This window comes from Bos mutus, chromosome 8, assembly GCF_027580195.1.
Source record: "Bos mutus isolate GX-2022 chromosome 8, NWIPB_WYAK_1.1, whole genome shotgun sequence".
NCBI classification, from domain to species: Eukaryota; Metazoa; Chordata; class Mammalia; order Artiodactyla; family Bovidae; genus Bos; species Bos mutus.
The window spans coordinates 69,984,930-69,991,934 of NC_091624.1; the positions used below are offsets into that span (position 1 = coordinate 69,984,930).

The 7,005-nt window shown below is 49.3% G+C and overlaps 1 pseudogene; it reads right to left on the reverse strand.

The window, feature by feature from the left end:
- Positions 1-251: 251 nt before the first annotated feature.
- On the reverse strand, positions 252-2,117 carry LOC138988846 (disks large-associated protein 1 pseudogene; annotated as a pseudogene).
- Positions 2,118-7,005: the final 4,888 nt, after the last annotated feature.

Genomic DNA, 7,005 nt, shown 5'->3' on the forward strand with positions numbered 1-7,005 from the left:
CTTTGGTTATAATAAAAGAAAACATAAGTTGTGCAGTCAGTGTTACTGCATCATCCATTTCTTATTGTCTCACAATGATAGTTCAGGTCTTTTGGGAGAGTCATTTTGTGTGTATATCTTGGGATTTTAAAAGCTTTCCAGCTCTGCGATGCTCAACAATCAGGGTGTCTGATTCGTGGAGAGGGTCATAGCCCTGAACGGGAGGGTCTGCTGATGGAGAGCGGGAGTTGGGTGGGATGAGAGTACTGGCCCTAGGATGCTGTGTGGGCATCTTGGGAACATCTCCCCCCTGTGCTGTCTCCCTTGGTCCCCGAGTTGCAGTTTCCTCTGGTGATACCGGAGACGCAGATGGAGGAAGAAGGGGGCGCGTGACTGTGGCCGGAGGCTGGGATGCCTCGCGGGGAGTGGGTGGGGTCTGGTGACTGGAGACTGTGTGACACCCGCGAGAGGACCACGTGCAGTGTCTGGGCACAGTTGAGGCGCTGCCCGGGCGGCAAGGGGTGGTGCGCGGGGGCTGGCTCTGCACACTCACCCGTGCTGCTTTGGATGGTCTTCACAGTGGTGGTGGTGTGCGGCGGGGAGGAGGACCACAGCGACACGCACTCGTCGTCCTGCGAACAGCCCTTCTCGATGGCTCGCACGTAGCTGTGGCTCCGCATGCGGAAGCAGCCAGGCATCGGCAGGTCCAGGGCCTCCACCACCTGCGACTCCAGCTCGCTGAACACCGACTCGCACACCGACTCGAACTGCCCGTTCACCTCCATCTCACTCACCTGGCTGATGGTGCTCATGGCACGCATGTAGCTCTCGTTCCTGGAGCAGAACTTCGGAGACGTGAGCAGCCCCGCAGGGTCAAGGCTGTCGAGGCTTCGGTTGATGGAGACCTCACTGACCGCCCTCAGGTAACTGTGACTCCGGATCTGGAGTTTGGGGGAGTGCTCATTGGAAATCTTGAGAGTGGTGAGTTCTGTGAGGGATGGCTGAGTCGCCTTGAGATAGCTTTCCCTTCGCGCAGCCACTTTGGGAGAAGGCTTGGGGCTGGTGTCCGAGTCACCGCTGTCTTCATCTCCCTTGATGTAGCTGCTGCTCCGCATTCTTCGGCAGGGGATTTCATCATCTTTACCTCTAGGGGTGTACCCTGTCCATTCATCCTGAGGGACCTGAAGGTACTGGCAGGAATGTTCTTGTTGACACGACTCTGACTTCACCATGGCCTGGTCCATGTTGACCGAGGCTTTCTGGTAAACCTCTCGGGCTCGACTCACGGTCAGCGTGGAGGACCAGGCACTCTTCTTGAGCAGCGGTGCGTCTAGGGTGACGGGCAGGTTGGTGCAAGTGGAGTACTTGACGTCGTTGTTACTCCGGGAGGCCTTCACTGCCTGCTCGCTGATGGTGTTGTAGGCCTCCATAAAGTACTGAGAGGCCGAGCGGTTGGGTCACCTGCCCATGGTCATCACACCCGAGGGGGAGTGGTAGATACACATGTTGCTGTCGAGGTTGTCGTCAGAACTCCACCAGCCAGGGGATGTGTTGTTGCGCGGCTTGGGCTCCAGGCGCCGCTCCTTGCTTTTGCTGCGCTTGCCGTACCTCACGGTCTGCGTCTCGTCCGGGCTGGCCTTGCCTCCGTTGACGCTGCCCTTGGACGGCCCCTCCAGGGAGTGCGATTTGGTGAAGAGCTTCTGGACCGAGTGGACCAGGTGGCGGATGCAGCCGGGGCCGTCGCTGCGGTGCTCCACGGCCGTGCGCTTGTACTGCAAAGTGTGGTAGCCATCCCGGCTGAGAGGTAGCTGCCTCTCAAACTGGTCCAGGAGGTTGGCGGGGATGCGGTTGGCCTTGGTGGCCAGGGTGCGGGGCACCAGGGCACACTCGTCCTTCAGCTCCTGCTGCGAGGTGTAGTGCCACCACGGGAAGGTGCTGCTGGCCAGCGGGTCGCTGAAGGGGCCCACACACTCGGCCTGGAAGGAGGTCCGCTGAGTGTAGTAGGGGTGGTCGGCCGGATGGTGCTCCACCGGGCTCAACAGGTATGGCTTGCGGTCCGCGTGGTGCGACAGCGAGTCACAGGCTGAATCGCAGGTGACTCCGTGGTGATGGCTGCGGCTGCCCGATAACCCTTTCATCGCTGACGGGGCAAAGCCACGGGGGTCATGGACACCTGGGGGTGGGTTCCAGACCCGTCTCCCGCAAGGACCTTTGATGATCAATTTTCCATTTTTCTTGCTTCCAACGCAGGAAAAGATCCAAACTTTACAGCTTTTGTTTTTTAACCCGATGTGCCTTTTGGTGTGTGATGCTCAACTGTTCTCTTCAGATGAACCAGACATCTGATTCTTCATCTGCAGGCTTCCCTTGTGGCTCAGTGGTAAAGAATCTGCCTGCCAGTGCAGGACATGCGGGTTCAACCCCTGGTCAGGAAGATCACCACATTGGACTTATGGAGTAACAGGCAAACAACACATTATCTTGGATAGGACTCAAGAAAAGCAGGGATTGTGGTCAGAGGAGGAACCTGTAACTTCTTAGTGAGACAAGCAGTGTCTGGTCTGCAGCAACCCCATGAATCTGAAATTGAACTGGATGCTTGCTGATCCTTTGGAGAAAGTGTCCCTGGAACAGGTGTGAGTGGTACTCGCAAAAGGTGCTCAAGAGCACCATTCACCTGCTGACCTGTTTCTTATAATGGCTATAACTCAGGAACAGCCAGGTAAGAGAGATGCTCAAAACCAGACACACAGGGAAAAGGCGAGAAGCTTCCATCTCTCTCTGACATCATCGCTCTTCTAGCGCCTCCCTGTGCTCACTATCCCGGAAGTTCTCTGGTGGCTGCCCGAATGGGTTTTTATGGAGGCTTCCTTAGGTAGGAATGATTAACATACCATTAGTTCAGTTCAGTTCAGTCTCTCAGTCGTGTCCGACTCTTTGCGACCCCATGAATCGCAGCACGCCAGGCCTCCCTGTCCATCACAAACTCCCGGAGTTCACTCAGACTCACGTCCATCGAGTCAGTCAAAAAAAAAAAAATTTTTTTTTTTAAACTGTATTTATATATTTTTCTAGGCTGCACAGCAAGGCCATGTGGGATCTTAGTTCCCTGACCAGGGATCAAACTCACGCCCCTTACATTGGAAGCATGGAGTCTTAACCACTAGACCACCAAGAAGTCCTAAAGCTCTGTTTCTTGAGTGTGGTGGTCAAGAGAATGTGTCTTGCAGAATGCCAACCACAGGGAGTTTAACTGATCAAGGAGCCATCACCATATCTGCACCAAGGCCATGTTTCCCACAGGCTGCTCCCAGCTACTAACTCGGCACAGTGGGAATATCTGGACAGACCCAGTCCTGGGAGACAGTGGACTCTTCAGTGACTGACTCTGACACAGGCCTCCCTGATAGCATTGCTAACCCTTCGTTAGACTTCGCAGAAGCTCACAACACTTCTACCCAACTTCCCTTCCCTTGCTCCTTCACTTGGGGTCAGACTTGTATAACGTCTGATAACTTTCCCAGGCTTCTCCCCATTTTCTCTCACACAGGCATTTCCCTTAAAAAAGTCCTGGTGCACTGAGTTATGTTTTAGTATCTACTTCAGAGGATACAAACCAATACTGACTTATTAACAAAAAAACAGGATTGGAACCATTAATAAAAGTCCCACTGAATTTTCAGAAATCTGAGGAAAAGAAAATTAAAAAAACAAAAACACTGTTATGTATCTCCCTGTCAGTTTTGCCCCTACTTGAAATTTTCTTTTCTCCTTCTCCATCTAAATCCTCTACACCTTCCTCAAAACCTTGGTTCTCCACCTTCTGCATTGCCATGGTCCTGGTTCTATGAACTCACACATCATGGTAATCCCCAACCAACTGGTGATGAACGATCAGTCTTCAAAGGTAAAACCCCCAATTGTAAGATGAGCTCTGGCTTACCACCCCCACATAGCATTCTCCTGCAGTTTATAGACCAATATTTCCTAGATTATGTTTCAGTGAAAGCAAGAGGTAATGTGTATTTTAGGAGAGAAAGCTTCCATGGTCAAATACTTTTGAGGGAAACATCACTGTGTATCATGGCCCTGTCTCAGATATTCAAATGCACACCAGTACACCAAAGGTTTAGAAACAACTTATGGGAATGGCTTCAATTAACTCTATTTCCCACCCTCATTTGACCATAGAAATATTTTTCCACAAAATTTCTACTAATAACCACAAGCAGCCTCCCTGGTGGTTCAGATGGTAAAGAATCTTCCTGCAATGTAGGAGACCTGGGTTCAATCTCTGGGTCAGGAAGATCTCTTAAAGAAGGGAATGGCTACCCACTCCAATATTCTTGCCTGGAGAATTCCATGGACAGAGGAGAAGGCTGAAGAACTGATGCTTTCCAACTGCGGTACTGGAGAAGACTCTTGAGAGTCCTTTGGACAGCAAGGAGATCAAACCAGTCAATCCTAAAGGAAATAAACCCTGAATAGGCACTGGAAGGACTGATGCTGAAGCTCCAATACTTTGGCCACCTGATGCAAAGAGCCAACTCACTGTAAAAGACCCCGATGCTGGGAAAGACGGACAGGAGGAGGAGAAGGGGGTGACAGAGGATGAGATGGTTGGATGGCATCACGACTCAATGGACATGAGGTCGAACAAACTCAGGGAGATAGTGAAGGACAGGAAAGCTTGGTGCACTGCAGTCCATGGGGTCACAAAGAGTCGGACATAAATTAACAACTGAACAACAATAACCACAAGATTTTATATTTTGCAATACAAGTTGAGAAATACGGCTGAAGCTATCTCTTTCAGAGATGCACGTGTATTAAGCCACCATCCGTACATAATCAACAGGGTAAGGGGAAAACCAACTGGTAATGCTGGCAGGTAGGGCACCTCTGGACCTCAGCCATGAGATCAAAAGAAAACAGGGCCAGGAATAGAGTCGGGTAGCGTGTACAAGGCAGGACTTGGGAAAGCAGGCACAAGGGTGTTAAGAGAGTCTACTTTTAACAGCAGTTAAAGAGAGGGGCAACAGATTCTTCTTCAGGAAGCGATGCACAGGAAGCTCCATATCATCGCTTGTAGAGAATGGCCTTCCAAGGAAAACCAAGAGCTTCTGAGGTCCTGCCTGGCTTTGCAGGCTCTCTCAGCATCCACACACTTTGCTTTCCTGCTAGCTAGCTTATACAGCAAGATAAGGGAAAGTGTCTGACCACTCTTCAAGTTGCCTCAGCATTCAGCACTCCCACATTCATTCACTCATTCGTCCCACAAATATTGGGCCCCTACTGTGTGCCAGCCACTGTTCTGGGTAATGGGGATGCAGCAGTGAATAAGACCCAACAATGTGCCTGTCCTCATGGAAGGTACTCTCTAACTGGGTAAACAGATAATAAGCCAAGTAAATCAACTTAAGTATAACACTAACAACAGCAACAGCTATGAAGAGAATAAAGCAGGATAAAAGATTAGAGAGTTCACTAGGCAGAGTGATTGACTGTGTGCGTGAGCTCAGACTGTCGTGTCCAGCTCTGTGCTCTTTCTAGAGATCACAGTGTCTAGCTCTGTGTGACCTCATGGACTATAACCCACCAGGCTCCCCGTCCATGAGATTTTTCAGGCATGGATATTGGAGTGGATTGTCATTTCCTTCTCCAATCGATTGATTAGGTACGGCCCTTTGATAGCTTCAGTGATTCTTCTGCTGCTTTCGAAAATGACAAGAGAGAACAGTGCTATCTTGGATGGCACTGCTGCTGCTAAGTCACTTCAGTCGTGTCCGACTCTGTGCGACACTTGGACAGGACATCTGATATAACCCTGTTCCCGCTCTCCATGGGCAGGCAGAGATGTGGACGTCCCATCTGCAGCTGTCAGAGCTCCGTGTCTAGCACAATTCCCCTTGGTCTGAGCATCTTGAAAATGCCGCTACCTTTCCCGCATCCTCCCACCCATTACGCCCATGTAATTACTGAAATGATTTCAGATTAAGATGTTAAAGTCTAAAATGTTTGTGAAAAAAAAAATTGGCAAGCTGTCACTTCTGAATACCCAGCTGAATTGCCGAATGAATAATAATGCAAAAATGCTTACTGAAAGAAGAATAAATAAAAGCTCATTGTTGTACAATAAATCCTTTTCTGTAAAACACCACTGAGGAAACTGGCTCTGGGTTTATCACATTTCCCTCCAAGTATTCAGGCCATTTTATTTCATTCTTTCCTGTGCTTTATTATTTTCCAGGAACTGGTGTGTGGTTCTACCCTATTGTTCCTCATGAAATATTAATGCTACAGGAGTGTATGGGGAGCGATGCCAGCAACAGGGCTGTTGATAGGAGCTGCCAGTGACTGGAATGACTGATTAGTTCAGAAAGTGGCAGCCACAGAGGGGAGGAGGTGGGAGCGGGTTGGATTGGGAATTTGGGATTAGCAGATGCAAACTGGTATACACAGAATGGATAAACAACAAGGACCTACTGTGTAACAAACAAAACTATATTCACTATCTTGTGATAAAGCATAACGGAAAAGAATATGAAAAAAGAATGTGTGTATATATATATGTATAACTGAGTCACTTTGCTGTACAGCAGTAATTGGTACAAAACTGCGATTCAACTAAACTTCAATAAAAGATAATTTTTTAAAAAAAAGCAGAAAGTGGTAGCCAAAAGGAAGTGTGCATTATAGGTAGAGAAAGTTATTTTATTAGCCTTCAGCCCAAAGAGAAGCCCTTTTATTTCTTTCTTTTAAACCAAAAAACCTAGATTTAAGAGTATCCACCCTGCCCCTTGCAGAGCAGCTCTGTTAAAGTGAAAGGGGAAGGACACTGATGGTGATCTCCTTACCACAAATCCACACAGGCCAGATTAGGATCTCTCTGGAAGGGCCCTTGTGCTGGTGCACACCTTAGGCTACACCATGAACCACAGGTCATTGTCACATCTGAAAACTGGCAAGGCGTGTCAGATAATTGGGCAATAACTAGGATTCTTTATTTCCTTGGGCTCCAAAATC